The sequence below is a fragment of the Anastrepha ludens genome, chromosome 2 (assembly GCF_028408465.1).
Source record: "Anastrepha ludens isolate Willacy chromosome 2, idAnaLude1.1, whole genome shotgun sequence".
Lineage (NCBI taxonomy): Eukaryota > Metazoa > Arthropoda > Insecta > Diptera > Tephritidae > Anastrepha > Anastrepha ludens.
Window position 1 is genome coordinate 68,039,835 of NC_071498.1, and position 16,194 is coordinate 68,056,028.

Consider the following 16,194-nt stretch of genomic DNA (forward strand, 5'->3'; position numbering starts at 1 on the left):
GCCATTTCGAAATTATTGCTCAATGGGTTTGTTCACAGATGGATTAGCGAGTTTGATAATGTAGTGATGTAAAAATTAATATTAAATGAAATACAGCAAATGAATAAAACAAAAGTAAATACACACCACGAAAACGAAATTGAATGAAAAAAGAAATTAAATATAAATGACAAATATAGTCATCATAGCTTCCGTGGTACTTGGTGATTTGTGTTATACAGCAACCAGAGCTTAACATTATATGCCGAATGCTTGGGATCATTATCATGCCGAAACCAACTGTTGAACGCGTTGAATAGGAAAATTTATCCATTGACTATAAAAAAAATTTACTAACTCCTTGCGCCGTCAAACTCGCCCAGACCATTACACCTCCCCCGCCATGCTTCACAGTTGGTACAAGATTTCGCTTGTAAAAAAGTGGAAGGACATCTCGCTAATGTTTAATATGGAGCATCATACTGCATGCTTTTACTTTTAAGTATTTTTCTGCGTTCATACCTTCGTTTTTAGACAATCTTAAGAATAAAAAACTTTCGACTTTTCTGGATTCTGCTGTTGAATCAGAATCACTTGATTTATATCCTAACTTAGCACTTAGCCTCAAAACTAGGGACAAGGCAGCCTATGAAGCTGCCAGACCACAGCAATATTTTCCAAGCGGAAGTTTTTGCAGTGGGGAAAGCCGCGGAGCTAGCCTACACAAGAGCAAGAAAGAAGAAAGAACTTAACAATTAATATATACGTGGACAGTCAAGCAGCAATAAAAGCAATAAGCTCATATTGTATTAAATCCAAAAATGTTGAACGAAATAGTAGATGAGATAGCAAAAAGTGCTGTTAGACAAAACCGACAACGAAATGGACGACTACATGAAAAAAACTAGTGTAAGCTAGGTGGACTAATTTGACTACATACAAAACAGCAAAAGTTATGTGTAGACCTAACGAAAAAAAACTGACTCAATTCGTACTTACGCTCTCGCGAAAGGGCTGCAGAACTATTATAGGTATGCTAACAGGTCATAGGCAATGACAAACCTCTGAGTGTATTTCCGTCATGAAAAAATTATTATAACTAAGCTGTGACACTCGAAGGCGGCATAAATCAGCAAATTTTGGCGAAACACCTAACAAAGTATCATATAAAAATATTTCCTTTAAAAATATCTCTGATACAAATTTTGAGCAATTATTTCTTCAACGGACGCAAAATTCTCGTAACTTTTCGAAGAAAAATGCGAAATCTCTTAAATACTTAAGGTGAGACCATGATTTAATAATAAAAGGTTCTGTATTCAAGGAGTTTTCTCGCTCCCAAAGAAAAAATCGCTGCTCATTCCACCGTCTTCAGTTATTATAGTAGTAATATAATACGAGCAGTAATAATAAAATAATGGTAATATAATATTAGTTTTTTTTTCTTAAGATTAGTGAAAGATTTTCTGGTTCTGATCGGAAAAGCTCTAAACTTTCCAGTGATGCTCTTTCAATGCTTGTCGAAGTTTTAAATATTTGGAATTAGCCTGTATAACGCGATTCTCCATTTGTCGACGCTTGTGTTCAGACTGATTAAAACCCCTTTTAAATACAGGTATCCCTTGTATAACGCGGTTTCGATATAACGCGATTTGGAAAAATTAGGTTTCAGTACAACGCGAAATTTAGGCTTATATAATGCGAAGGGGAAAATACTTAATTATAAAATCTGGTAACACTAATTTGTGTACCACATATTTATAATATGTAATGTATTTTAATGTAAACCGGGAATTACCCTTTTTTGCCTTAGATAGATAGAATAGATATTAATCTAGCACCTTATTACGAAATTGAAAAGGAGCTTAAAAAAAACCACCCACCAAAAACTGATAACAGATTTTGCAATTATAAAACCAGTAGAAGAACCACAAGGTCCCACAACTAGTTTCTTATCCAATAGCGAAAACTATGTTGAAGAAATATCTTCTGATGAAGCTATTGCTCCCCCAAAACGCCCACGTGCAAAGATCTTTGAAGACAGTGAAACAGATTAATTACCATATGAAGTTTGAAGAATAACAATAAAGTTTTTAATAAACCTTTAATTTGTTTTTAAATTTTTTGTTTTGTGTTTTTAATTGTATTATAAAGTCTGAACTTTAGTATTGAGTTGAAATATATGTGCATCTGTTATTTTGTATGTATTTTATTTAAAAAAAAACCTATTGGAACATAACCCCCAAATTTATATGAAAACTATGTTTTAGATAACGCGGAATTACATAACGCGCAATTCTTCTGGAACGTAACTATCGCGTTATACGAGGGATACCTGTACTAAAAATTAAGTATGTAAAAATGTATTTGCAATTAGAACGAGCTCTGATTGCCGGTTTGCAACTCTTGAAAAAGAATTAGCCAGGCTCAATTGAAGAAATTTAAGTCCCACGTCATCATACTTTTCACAGAAGGTCAGACAAATAGAGAATAGTGGGTACAGGCATCAATGGCCATGGGACGATATTGCATCGGCACTAGCATTGTATGCGGCTGGATCTAATACGTACAACCATTTGTACAACAAAGAATTTTCCTTGTCGAGTGGACCGTGCCCAAATGCTGCCATAGACGGCATCATCCAAAAGATCAAATTAAGCAAATCTGTGTCCATAAGCCTTCGTTTACACGGGTCGACACGGTTTCCAAGGGGGTATTTGTTAAACCAAGCTCTGATTTTTTTATAATATGAAAAATGAAGTTTTTGCAAGCAGAGTTTGAAACGAAATACACGACGGCACATCTACACGAAAACACTATTTTCGTACGCAGAAAATATTGTATTAGATGAAGATGCGAAGATTTCACTTCCGCATTAAATATAACATAATATTTCAACAAGTGTTTGAAGAAAGATAGACTCTTATTAAATCGGCGCTTCTTAAACTACTTTTTGTTTTCAAATAGTTTTTAAATATAAAAGCTTTAAATATATACAACTTATATAAATTGAACAGATATATTATATTATCGGTCATTGATTAACTTTTCAGATAACCCCATCAACGTGTCTTGCTGCCATTTGGAATATAAAACGCAATAAAAGGTGTGTTTCTCTATAGAGTTTCCACTATAACTAAGTCGTTTTAATTATCTCTTCAGTACAGGTTTGACGAAAAAATGTATTCGAATCAGATACAAACAAAGTTTAAATTTTTATACACAAGAAACAATATTACATCTTATACATATAATGTAAAAAAAAAGAATTAAGAATCCAACTAATTTCACTTTAATTTTGACACATCTTTCAGTTTTAACACTGATAGTAAACACTTTAGATAAATTAACAATGCATATTTTTACATGTTTTCCTCAACATTTCTATTAAGACACCAAATATATTGATAACTTGCATGATATATTATGTATAATAAAACGTATTTTACGGCTTTATATATTTTAGTATTTTTTACTTCACGTACAATTTCTAATACCCCTAACTACTATCATTTCCGCAGAGGGTGGTCAAAAATTTCCCTTTGTCCCTACTTCAAAATGCAACAATAGATTAAGAAGTACCAAATTTCAGTTGTCACTGAAAACAGAACCTTTCATTATTGAAAAATGAGGTGAGACTATAACTACGGAAAGAACCTTTCTTGAGTGGGATGAATGCTTCAAGAGCGATGACTTTGATATCGAGGCTGAGTGTTCAGCAATCCATTTCAAAACACCTCAAAGCTATGGGAATGATCCAAGAGGTGAAAAACATTCACAGATACGACAAAATGTCGACATTCCCACGAGAGCCAGTTCTACGTTACCAGAATGACCAGGACTTTTTATCCGGCCAAGAATTTGTCAGTCCAGTACCATTCCCCGTCCATGTATGGTGAATGTGTATGCTGCTACAACAACAACAACAAAGCGTCGACTTCATACCGCAAAAGGGTTGGACACATGATTAGAAATATTATAATGGGAGACCCCTACTCACCCGCCGCCCTCTCCAGACGTTGCTTCTTCCAACTAACATTTGTTTTTCTTCAATGCTGAAGTAAAAAAAAATTGATCGATTTACGGAGTTGAATTGGACGAAGAGTTGTGCGCCACCTGAAAGATAGCGGTCAACGTATAGTAAATATGTAATCAGTTTCTTTAAATAGCGCCTTAAATTGTACAAAATACAAGCTTTTTTCCTGTTTCTTAAATGTTGAATGTTCAAATCAGTTGGAACAGTAGATTTTGTTTTTCTCCTTTTGATAACTAAATCACATTAAGTTCCTAAAAAACAAAAAAACTGCGGAAGCAACATATTATACCATGCTATATATGTATGTACATAAATCCTAACTACAAAACACGTAAAAAATATAAAAAATAGATATCTCAATAATTTCAATTCGTCTGGTAAATTTATAGGTATTATTTATTCTCTAAATAATTTTACGCGGCCGCCGTAGCCGAATGGGTTGTTGCGTGACTACCATTCGGAGTTCAGAGAGAACGTAGGTTCGAATCTTGGTGAAACACCAAAATGAAGAAAAAGTTTTTTTTCTAATAGCGGTCGCCTCTCGGCGGGCAATGGCAAACCTCCGAGTGTGTTTCTGCCATGAAAAAGCTCCTCATAAAAAATATCTGCCGTTCGGAATCGGCTTAAAACTGTAGCCCCCTTCATTTGTAGAATAAAATCAAGACGCACGCCACAAATAGGAGGAGGAGCTCGCCCAAACACTCAGAAAGGGTGTACGCACTAATTATATATATGTAAATACTTTTAAGAGCACAATTTGTTCATATACATACATATTTATTATATATTGCACCCTATTATTATACTTATGAATTCCGAGTTTTGCCGTTAAAAGCAAAAATCAACTACAGAGTTTATATATTTTTATCTGGAAAAGCGTCATAAGCGAATCTTGAAGCAATTCTAAGAGATGGCGTTAGTGTTGTTTTGTCAGGTGATCGAATTGGCGCGTCACTTATCTAGAAAACTGACCCAATTCAGTATTTTGTATTTTTGAATTATGTCACTTTTCTCGAAAACCATCGATATGTGCTTCTTGTGCATACAAATATGGAATGTTCGCTATTTGACAGTGACAAATGTGTATATTTGACCGTTATATACAGACTACAGCCAGCTACAGCACTGTGTTAAAGACGAGGGTAGTTGAAGTCAGGTGATTAGAGCTTGCTATTAAAATGGTGCTACAAAATACAAATAAAACAATTATTTTCATAGAATAGAAAAATATAAAAACTTTTTATTAATGAAATAAAAACACATAACACTTCATATAACATTCGTATACGCCTGTGTGTGGAAATGAATAAAAAGTAATTTAGAAAACCCAAAAATTCAATTCATGTTATTATTGAAATATTGAAAACAAAAAGAAAATATGTGTTCGGTATCCACAGATGGAATGGGTGCGTACTCCAAAGACGAAAGCTCTGACATAGTAATTGTTGGAGTTTTCTAAGCATTCAAATATTTAGCCATAATAGTTCATACGTGGCAACTCTCCTGTGAACTTGTATTATCGTTAATTAAAGTAACTTTCGATACAGTTTTGTATTCACTACCCTCTTATCTGTCAGCATATAATTTTCTTTCCATTAACACGGTATATACATTTCTCTGCAATTTATTATAATCAATTGATGTTAAATAAAGTTATATTGGTACTTTGCATTTATATTAGTGCTTTCCATTATTGGTACAATTATCCGGATGCTAGTTAGTTCTACAGGTTTATGCAACAGTAATGTCGTTGTTGTGTGTTGATGTATTGGTCTCTCTAAAGGAACTTGTAATACTTTGCAATATATGTATCAAACCCTTTAGTTTTCAGCAAAATAGAGTAAATTTTTTTAGATACAGCATCGGCATTTGCAGCGTCGTTCTGTATTTGAGCTCCAATTTTTAATGTTAGATCTGGTGTTTTCAGTTTTTCAATATATTTTGACGTATATCCGTTATTTGCATTAAGAAATATAGTTTGGCGCGTAGGAAATATTTGCCCTTTTTTCTAAAAAAACTGGGAAGCGATGCATTCATCGACATGTAACTTGTTGAAGGCAATTTCGTTGGATTATTTAAATTATTTGCAGTCAGAAATTTAACCAAGAAACATGCGGAAATATACGCTGCCGAATATAAATGCCTTATGAATTTTATTATTATTATATAATTACATATTATTCTAGTAATTCTTCCCATAACAACGATAATGGAAGATCATTTTTAGTTGTTCGTCGACTCAAGACATACATATTTAACATATTTCATTTGCTTCCCAAAACAACTTATAGTGGGAAATGAGGGAAAGTTAAGCCCTATAGTACGGATGAAAGCTTTCTTATTTGTTTTAATCGTTTTGCGAAAACTTTTAATGCTTTACATTTTTAAAGGGGATTAGCGTTCAGTACTCTTAATACAAACATTTCTATTGTGCACATTTTTATTGATAGCTTTTAGAAAGAACCATCCAAATTCCTGAAGAAAATTTTGACAGGTAGAACAAGTCATTTGCAAATGTCGATTAATCTCTTTGAAAATAACGCTAATTTTAATGATAATTAATATACATAAAATCCATGGCAAATGTTTTATGCAAACAGACGTTCTTTAATTTTATCAAACTAAAAATTTGCACAAAGTCAAAGAACTCGATTAATTTCGGGTTTCGGTTTCCATAAAAATTTGAAAAGATTATTGATCATGCGTCATTTTCGAATCAAAGTGCAGATAAAGGTTAAGAAGTACGATGCCAAAATAGCATTTGCATGGTGCGGCACATCTTTATATACATACATACATGTATATTTCTAAGTTTTTTTAAATACCCATAAATATTTACGTATTTTATATATTTATATGCATTTGAGAGATATTTTTACAATCCTCCCCAATACAAAAAAATTTCACTCATCTTTATATGTAGAAAATCGTCAGGGAATAAAATTACAAAAATTTAAAGAGTTCTTTTTAACAACTTCGAACTTGCACTTTATCAGAATAAAATTTATAAAACTACAAAACTACGTCCCCGATTTTTTCTCTAAAATTTCTGAGTAATTATGATAATTCACAAACAAAAAACAAAAACAGAAAAATTAACAAAACTGGTCAAAATATTGAGATGCTATAGTTTTTTCCCCCGCTGTATTTCGAAATTTGTAGATATCGGCAAAACATTGACTTCGGCCATGATAAGTCAAAAATTGGTCGAAAATTGTATAAAATTTTAGTATTTGTGAAATTTTTCATAGATCACATTTTCTGTGGGAAAAAAAAATTGCTTGAAATTTTATTTGTATGAGTATTAAGTAATTATCACCTTGACCAAAAAGTCCTGGGGACAACCGCTAGGTAACGTTCTAAGTTAGGCTGCCACATCTGTGATTAACGTTCTTACCAAAATTGTATCGCCATTGATTGACATTTGTAAAAGTTACCTCTGCACGTGCTGTCCATTTTTTACAGTTTTAAAAATGGATTTGAATTTACTATCATACAATGAGCTTGAAACTAAATACTTGTTTTTTTTTTTAATGGGTTCAATGGTGCGAAAACCTTAGAAATGTTGGGAAACTGTTTCGGAAACAGCCATTTACGAGTGGAATGAACGCTTCAGAAGTGATCGTGAGTCCATCGAGGATGACAAACGTAGTGGCAGGCCGTCGATATAGAAAACATTTGAAAACATCAATAAAGTGAAAGAAAAGTTGATCAGTAACCGCAAATTAACCATCAGAAATCTGACAGAGGGTTTAAACATTGCTTACGGATTCGTTCACGGTGTTATAGTTAATGACATGGATTTGTGCCGTGTTGCTGCATAGTTGGACGAATTTGCATTTTATGCAAAAAAGGGGCCGCTTTGATATTGCCAAAAACATGATTTCCAATGCTGAATCCGACCCAACATTCATCAAACGCATCATTACTAGAGACGAGACGTGGGCTTATGAGTACGATACGCAATCCAGACATCAGGGGAGTGAGTGCAGAGCTTCGAATGAACCAATACCAAAAAACCACTTCAGAAGGTCAGACAGTGTATAACTACTATATACAATCAGACTACTAGACTTTTTACGTGAAGCGATTCGCCAAAAAAGAAAAAAAATGTGTGAAAACAACTCTTGGATTTCGCACCATGATAACACAGCGTCGCACAGTGCCATCATCATCCGTGAATTTTTGATCACGAACGAAACGAACACTATCCAGCTAATGAATTCATCTGATATGGCTCACTGCGATTTGTTTCCCTTTGATCGAGTCAAAAAATCACTACGGGGAACGCGTTTTAACAGCCGAAATGCAGTAATGAAAAAATCGAAGACCACTCTGATGGCTATTACCGAAAATAGTGTCCCAGAAATGTTTCGAGAGCTGGATCAAACGCTGGCATAAGTGCGTTGCAGTTGATGAGAGTACTTTGAAGGTGATAATACCTTCTTTGAGGAATAAACTTGTATTTTAAATTTTCTAAATATATTCCGCGATCTTTTTGATCCAGGTGGTATAATTGGCACGTTCATCCTACTATATATAATATTAGGTTTTAGACCCTTCTCAAATTTGTGGTGTGCGTCTTAATGTTGTTCCTCCCGCCTTCGAACGGCAGACTATTTGTTATGAGAAGTTTTTTCATGCCATTACCTACTGAGGACCCAACGCCGTTATAAAAAGTCTTTTTATCATTTGAGGTTTCATGCTTTCTGTGGGTTTCGACCCTGAGACAACGAATGGCAGTGCTGCCTTAGTACATGTGCACATATTAAAATAGGTTTTTTTTGGTTATTTTTACAGTCATAAATCTAGGTTATGAGCTGAATTTCATATATTTGAATTTTTGTACCTTTTTGCTATCTTTTTTATTAAACATTCTAGATTTTTTAAAAAGTCATTCCTTGTAGTTCCATTTAATGACATTAGCAGCAATGTTGCGGGTTTGGTTTTTGCTGGTACTACGACATCTTCATCTACGATGAAGACATCAAATCTAGCTACCAGATTGAAAATTATAATTACTTTTTTTTAACTGTCTTTGAAGGAATTTCAATTTTGTAAAGAAATAAAATGAAGCAGAAATTTTTGAAAACAGTTATTTTTGTCATCTCTCAAATTTCGTGGGCATCATCACGGGGCACTGTCCGCGAGGTACACATGCCGTGAGACTCGGAATTACTTCGAGTCCTTTTTGCGTCAGCTGAGGGTGAGGATGAGGTGGAATCATCTCAGCACCTGCTCCTAAGCTGTCCAGCCTTCGCGGGACTAAGATTAAAATATCTGGGTTCTCACTTATTTTCTGCGCCTGCTGATATAGCAGGTGTTGATAACAAAAATCTGATGAACTACATCAGCAGCATAATGAGGTTAACATAAACGCGGACTAGTCACCGTTCGTAGTCCACAAACACTCACCACTCCCCATCCCTTCCCTTCCTCCCCCCTCTTTGTCCTTCAATGGTATCACAAAGGACGAACCAAACTATTTCGTCCAAGTGGACCCTACCCTCTGGGCAACCATTACAACCTACCTACCTACAAATCTATTGGCTTATATCAGTATTATCAAAAAAATGCAAAATAAATCACAATTCAACATCAATAAATATCTTCTCAATCGGCATTTATCACATTTTGAAGTGCACACTGAAATAGCGCTGCTTTATCCTGCGCGTCAAATTTTCCCTTAACTCTCTCCAAAGGAATAGAGTTCCACGCTTCCTGTACTCTTTGGCATTGTTAAATTTTTTTACGTAACCTTAACCTTCATATCATTCCACAGATTTTTAAAGGGGTTAAGGTCGTGGCTTTGTGTTGGCTATTCCAGAACTGCAAGAAAAGCCAATTTTTAACCACTTTTGTTGTTTGGGGTCGTTATCATGCCTGAGTTTTTCTCGATGAACAAAAGTGTTCCCATCAGGATCAGTCATATTAGTTTTATTTTCGTCCACAAAAAGTACTATTTTCCAAAAAATCATAATTCTTCTTTCTTCTGACATGTCCATACAATTTATTTTCATGAAGGTATCTTCGCACAAGTCTGCTTGATATATTCAGGCTATATTCCTCAATTATTTCCAGCGTTATCAGTCGAGAGGGTTTAAAAGGGTCACTTTTCTTAACGATGGCCTTGTCCAATTTTGGCATACTTACGAATATTAGTTAATCTTAGATATAACAATTCGTATAGAGTACACTATAAGTGCGCTATTTCTCTGCCTATACGCTTATCCATTATACCATATGTATAAAATTAAAATTTTGTATATGCATTTTTAATATATGAATATGTATGTACTAAACTTTCCTGGGATTTCTGAGACACTAAAGAATTTTTTATTTAATTATTAAAAGAGATTCTCATCTCGAAATAGCATAATGTCTTTTTAGCTATTACCTATGTGGCAACGCTGCCAGTAATATGAACACATGAAGCTTCAAAAATATCAGCGTAGAATGTTCAAAAATTCCTGTATCCGGCAAACATTTTTAAGGGAAACTACCTTCTTTTGTATCATGACTTGAGCCCATCAAAGTCTTCGGCTTCGCTTAAACGCTCTACTTCCTATTTACATAAACTTACATGCATATATATACATGTGTACATAAAATAGATATAATGCTAATCGCCAATAGTTTACGTGAATCGAATATTTGCCATTACGTAACGTTAATTTTTTTTATCTCATTGCCAACAAAAAAATTAAAACACATTTCGAAGGTAGAAGTAATGCTGCCAAAAAATTCGATTTAGGAAACCTTTGATAGTAAGTTCAATGTTAAGTTTCTAAATAAATCTAATTGAAGTATGTATACGTTTGTACATAGTTATGTATCATAGCAAACCGGCAAGAAAGACATTTTTATAGGATGTGTTTGAAATTAGGTGAAGGTTGTGGCTATGTGTAGTGAGTGAGTGTTTACGCCGTGAGCGCATACTGAATACTACAAGTAATCGTATTTTAATTAAATGCTATACTACATATATTTAAATTTAAGTTTAATATTTTATGAACTTATTTCAGGTTCACTGTGAAAGGATACACCTACCAACCAGTTTTATGTGGTTTATAAAAAACATAAATAAATCAATTAAAAAATGGTATAACAAAATAAAACGTAATTTCATTTGTTTAAAAAATAAATTGGAACAATATTTGTTTAAAAGAAGTTGACATATTTTTAAAATATGTAGCCACATTTTTTGAAGTCTACTAAGTATGTATGTAGCCGTGTATATATTATATGTAGCTGTGTTGAATGTAGTACTTCCCGCACACATTGAAAATGATTTAAGTTTATTGAAAATACTAATCAAATGACGAACCAAGGTTTTTCATTATGATCATAAAACGAAGCGTTGAAGCACCACACTTGGCATTGTAAACGCTGGTACGAATTCCAATATGGGCCATTGGTCCTTGTAGGACGAATTCCGTGAAGGCCGTTCTAATTAATAACGCGTCAGTTGATAGCGCAAGATCGTTATGTGATATATCGCGAGATAGAGGCGTCTTGGGGCATTAGTGGGACCAGTATACGATTCACTTAAAAAATCGAATTATTGGGTGATCCGCTTTGCAACCCTGATGAGCACCTAATGATTGTTTTCGAAACGAACGTCAAAAATTAAATGCCAGGTCTATTTTTTTCAACGCCCAAAGAAGTCTTGAAGCATTTAAACAGCTCGTTTCAGAGGTATCCACTTCTGAGTGGCAAATAAAGCAATTCTCATTATTATTTTACTGTGTTTTCATTATTCAAAATATAAAAGGCAACCCTCGTAAAAATCGATTTAGGCAAAGAATATTCTGACCGATGTGAACATATGTAGATAATGAACTGCATTCTCGAAGTGCTTGAGAAATTGGTGCGATGCTTGAATGTAAAATTTTAATATTAGTCGACATTACTACCTCCGCATTATTGGTAAACTCAGTGAAAAAATAATAAAAAACTACATGAATTGTTGAAGAAAAAGTTGTGGGTTCTCCATCAAGGTAATGCGCCGATCTATTCTGCATAATTAGTCAAAAGGTTTTCAACCAAGTACAGCATCCCGTGTTGGGCCGTTCTCCATACTGGCCGGATTCTAAGATTTGAAATTTTGATGAAAAATTATTGAGTTTGTTTTTTTAGTTTGAAACTTGGATTTTATAAAAGTACAATACATAAGTAACAAGTAAGTACATGTAAAATACTTGATTTCCTTATGTTTGTGACTTGACTAATTTTTAAGTTATTAAATCAAACCAATTTTATTAATTTTTTTTATTTACATTTTATTCAAACCTTTTGTCTACCACTTAAATTTTTTCTGATTTTTTCGAGATTTATTTTTCTGAATTTATTTGAAACCTGTCATAGCTTAAATACTTTTTCCCAACCAGTATTTCAGATTTTGCTGTTACTTAGTTGCTACATATCAATATCAAAGTCTCTGTGCTGTAGTTATTAAACGCACTGCAGACATTAGGCCCCTAATGTATATAATTGTATACGTCATTGTTAACTGTAATAACATATCTAGAAAGATATTTTTAAAAATAAATGATTCATTTAACGTACAATCGCGATAAAACTGGCGAAGAAGACAGGCGAAGTAAAATATTTTTTTTAGATTTATAATAAACTATCTGTACCCGGCGCGCGTTGCTACGCCAAGAACTAAAATAAATTTAAGAAAAATAACTTTAAAGAAAAATCAGTACACAAATATTCAATTCATTCTAAACCATTTTATTGATTTTGTTTATTTCGGAAAAATCGGTTAAACTGGGCAGAAGTTGCTACTCTGCAGCGCCACCTGGTGGCGAGTGGCAGCAATGAGCACATTTTACAAATCTTCTCCGTGGAAAAATATGTACATATAATATAAATATATGGTATACCAATTTTTATAATAATCGGTCCAGTAGTTTTTGAGTTCATCGAGGGCATACAGACAAACATTCATTTTTATATATAAAAGAAGATGTGGCGAATGTTTTTCGATTTCGAAGAGAGCTGTGAATTAGTAGAATGAAAAAATTTATGGACAATGAGAGTTATAGCTTTGAACATTAGATGGACTTATTGATATTTAGTTTTGATTCTGATACTGATTCTGATTCCTTTGTGGGGAGTCAAAGATACACATTTTCGATTGCACAAAGCTAAACGTCGCACACTTTATATTTATGCCTTCAACTCACTGCTGAATCGCAAAAAAATTTACCTATTTTTGAACCGGGCGGTGACTGGTGATGAATAGTGAGCCACTTATGGTAATATAAACTGGAAACGGTAGAGGTAGTATCGCGGTGAGCTGGTTTAAATGGTGGCCAAAAAAGGATCGACGTTCAGAAAGGTATTGATGTGTCGAAATTGTAAGCAATCATTTACTTAGTTCCGGTCCCATACGAAGGAAACAATCAGCCCATCTTATAGTCCCACCAAGCAATTACCACCTCTTCCTGCCTATGATAGTGAAAAATGCACCTTTTAAGATGAAAATCGACTGTCCCAGTGTTTTGACAATAACGATGAGGGTTCCTTTAAGAAAAGCAGAATGAAATTTCCTCCAAAATGACAAAAGGTTATTGCACAAAAGGGTGATATTTATTCCAAATATGCTCCAAAAAGCTTAATCTCATGCAAAAATAATAGGCTTTTTCACTTCATCTTACTTTCTTTACTTCCATTAACAAAGAAACATTTTGAAGTTATTTTTTTGCAAATTCATGATTTTTATGTAAAATGATTGATTGGGCAAATACTGTAATTTTCTTAAAAAATCTGACCTCCTTCCTGTATTTTTTCCAATACATAATATTTGTTTTAATTGTTTTTTTTTTTACTTTAACTTAAATCATTACCTGTGAAAGGCCACTAAAGGACAAGCCCGTTAAAAAAGGAGTTTACCTTGACCGCTGCATTTGGAGACACAGGCAAAAGTAGTTCAAAGTTAGATTTCCTTTTTGCAACGACAACATTTATATGTTTGTAACAAAACATTATATTTATACGTACGTAATTACAAATGTATGTATTTAAATGTGTATATGGCTCAATAAATTATCGCTTCGACATAATGTTTGCGCAACATAACCCAATAAGCCAGATTGGTTTGACAGTATATTTGGAAGCCAAGAAGAAGTTAAAAAACATTTGCCGTTCGGAGGCGGAGTACACTACAATTAGGAGAAGGAGCTCGGCAAAACACCCAAAAAGAGTGTAGGCGACAATTATATAAGTATATGTAATTTGTGGAAACATGTCAAGGTATTACGCTTAAGCAAGAATATGCGTGTCGAGTTGCAAAATGACCAATATTGAGACATATTCTCTAAACAACTCATTGACATTGGTAATGTCGAATTTCCTATAGAGGACCTTGACTGGTCGCATTAACTTTCCTCAAAGTTTTTGTCAGTTCACTCGATCAAAAGATTAACTTATTCAAAAGGTGTTTATTAATGTTCTCAAAATTACAGAAACCATGATTGGTTGAGCGAACGGACTATATTGGTCGCAAAAAACATAGATGTAAATGAATTAAATTTCAAAATTCAAGAACAAAATGCAGGCGAATTGGGGATATATAAATCAGTTGATTCGGCTACAAACAAAGATGACGTCGTTAACTATCCGCCTGAATTTTTAAACCCGCTGGATTTACCAGGATTGCTACCTCACAATCTTCAATTAAATTCTTCCCCCGCAAAGGGGCCTCTTGGAATTTCTGGAAACCTTTAGTGGAGGAGTTATTGCATTGCACATTGCATTCTTCATTATTGTGATATTTTCCATCCTTTGGTCAGGAATTTGTTTCTTCTCTCATGATAGGAAAGATAGGTGTTCTTACAAGTCCACAAAATGCATCCGTACGCCAGGATCTCATTGGTCTAGTTATCCCGACGCGCATCACTCGGGATTAAATAAAACTGTAAATATATAATCTGCACAAAAATATTAGAATTTTCATGTGAAACTCCTAATTAGGACAGTGGAAATATTTATTTTTGTGTTGTAAAATTGGCCGCTTTGTCAAACTTAATTAGAGTCATCTCGAAGAAAGTTGTATAGTTGAAGAAGAGCTAATACACTCGTCCTCACTTTCAACTCCATTTTCGTTAATTTGGGCAAAGCCATGCCAAAACATTCTAATAATAATAAAATATGTGCTAAAAAAAGCGATGAAAAGGAAAACTGTGTAAAAAAGGACACAGGAGATAAAAGAATTCCGTGTTAAAAAAATTCGCCTTGAAATACCCAAGTAGATCATTTAAAATATATACCTAAGCAGATGAATTACTTTACATATTTTCATATTTATCGTATTTTTTAATAATTTGTCCTGCTGTACGTTTGTTGGGTACTCCACCATGGAGTTCGTCACATTTAATCAATGCATATGGAAGTCGTTGTCACCGCCACTGTTTTTGTCGTTTTCATAACCAACCGCTGGTACCCGCCTTTCCGCAACTCTGTGCCACAGCTTACATACTTGACAAAAAATCAACAAGTCGTATGTTATTTCATTATTTTTAGACAGACTTGATGCTCTGTTTTTTTTTTAATTTTTGCTACTGGAGTACATGCATGTACATACTTTCAAACATGTAGAGAAGTTGTTGAAATTATCTCGGAGGCAACAACTTTGCGGTCTTTAATGCCTCGTAATTGGCAAAAGCATTTTGGGCAAGCGTCAATTTTCACCATTTATGGAAGTGATTTTCTTGACTTGTATTGCTTTTTCTATTATTTTCATATTTTCCTAGAGTAAGTGGTTCTCATATGTAGTCAACGCACATATATGCAATTGTTCTGAACAGAAATCACTATTTGAAAATATGAAAAATAATCCCATAGAGTAGCTGCAAGGTTGAGAAATATTGCGAGAAAATCAATTCAAGTATTGTATTTGGAAATTACCTTTTTTCGATAAAAAATTAGCAGAATGGATTTTGGATGTGACTGAATGGGCGTGCGAAAAGAGAACAGATATGTAGATAATATGCATTGCTTGAACTCATGGATTTTATTGGTGTTTAATAAAAAAGTTTGGATTAAAATCAAAATATGTATTATAAATTAAGAAATATTCCTCCTATTTGTGGTGTGCATCTTGATATTGTTCCACAAATGGAGGGACCTACAGTTTCAAGCCGACTCCGAACGGCAGATATTTTCTTTTT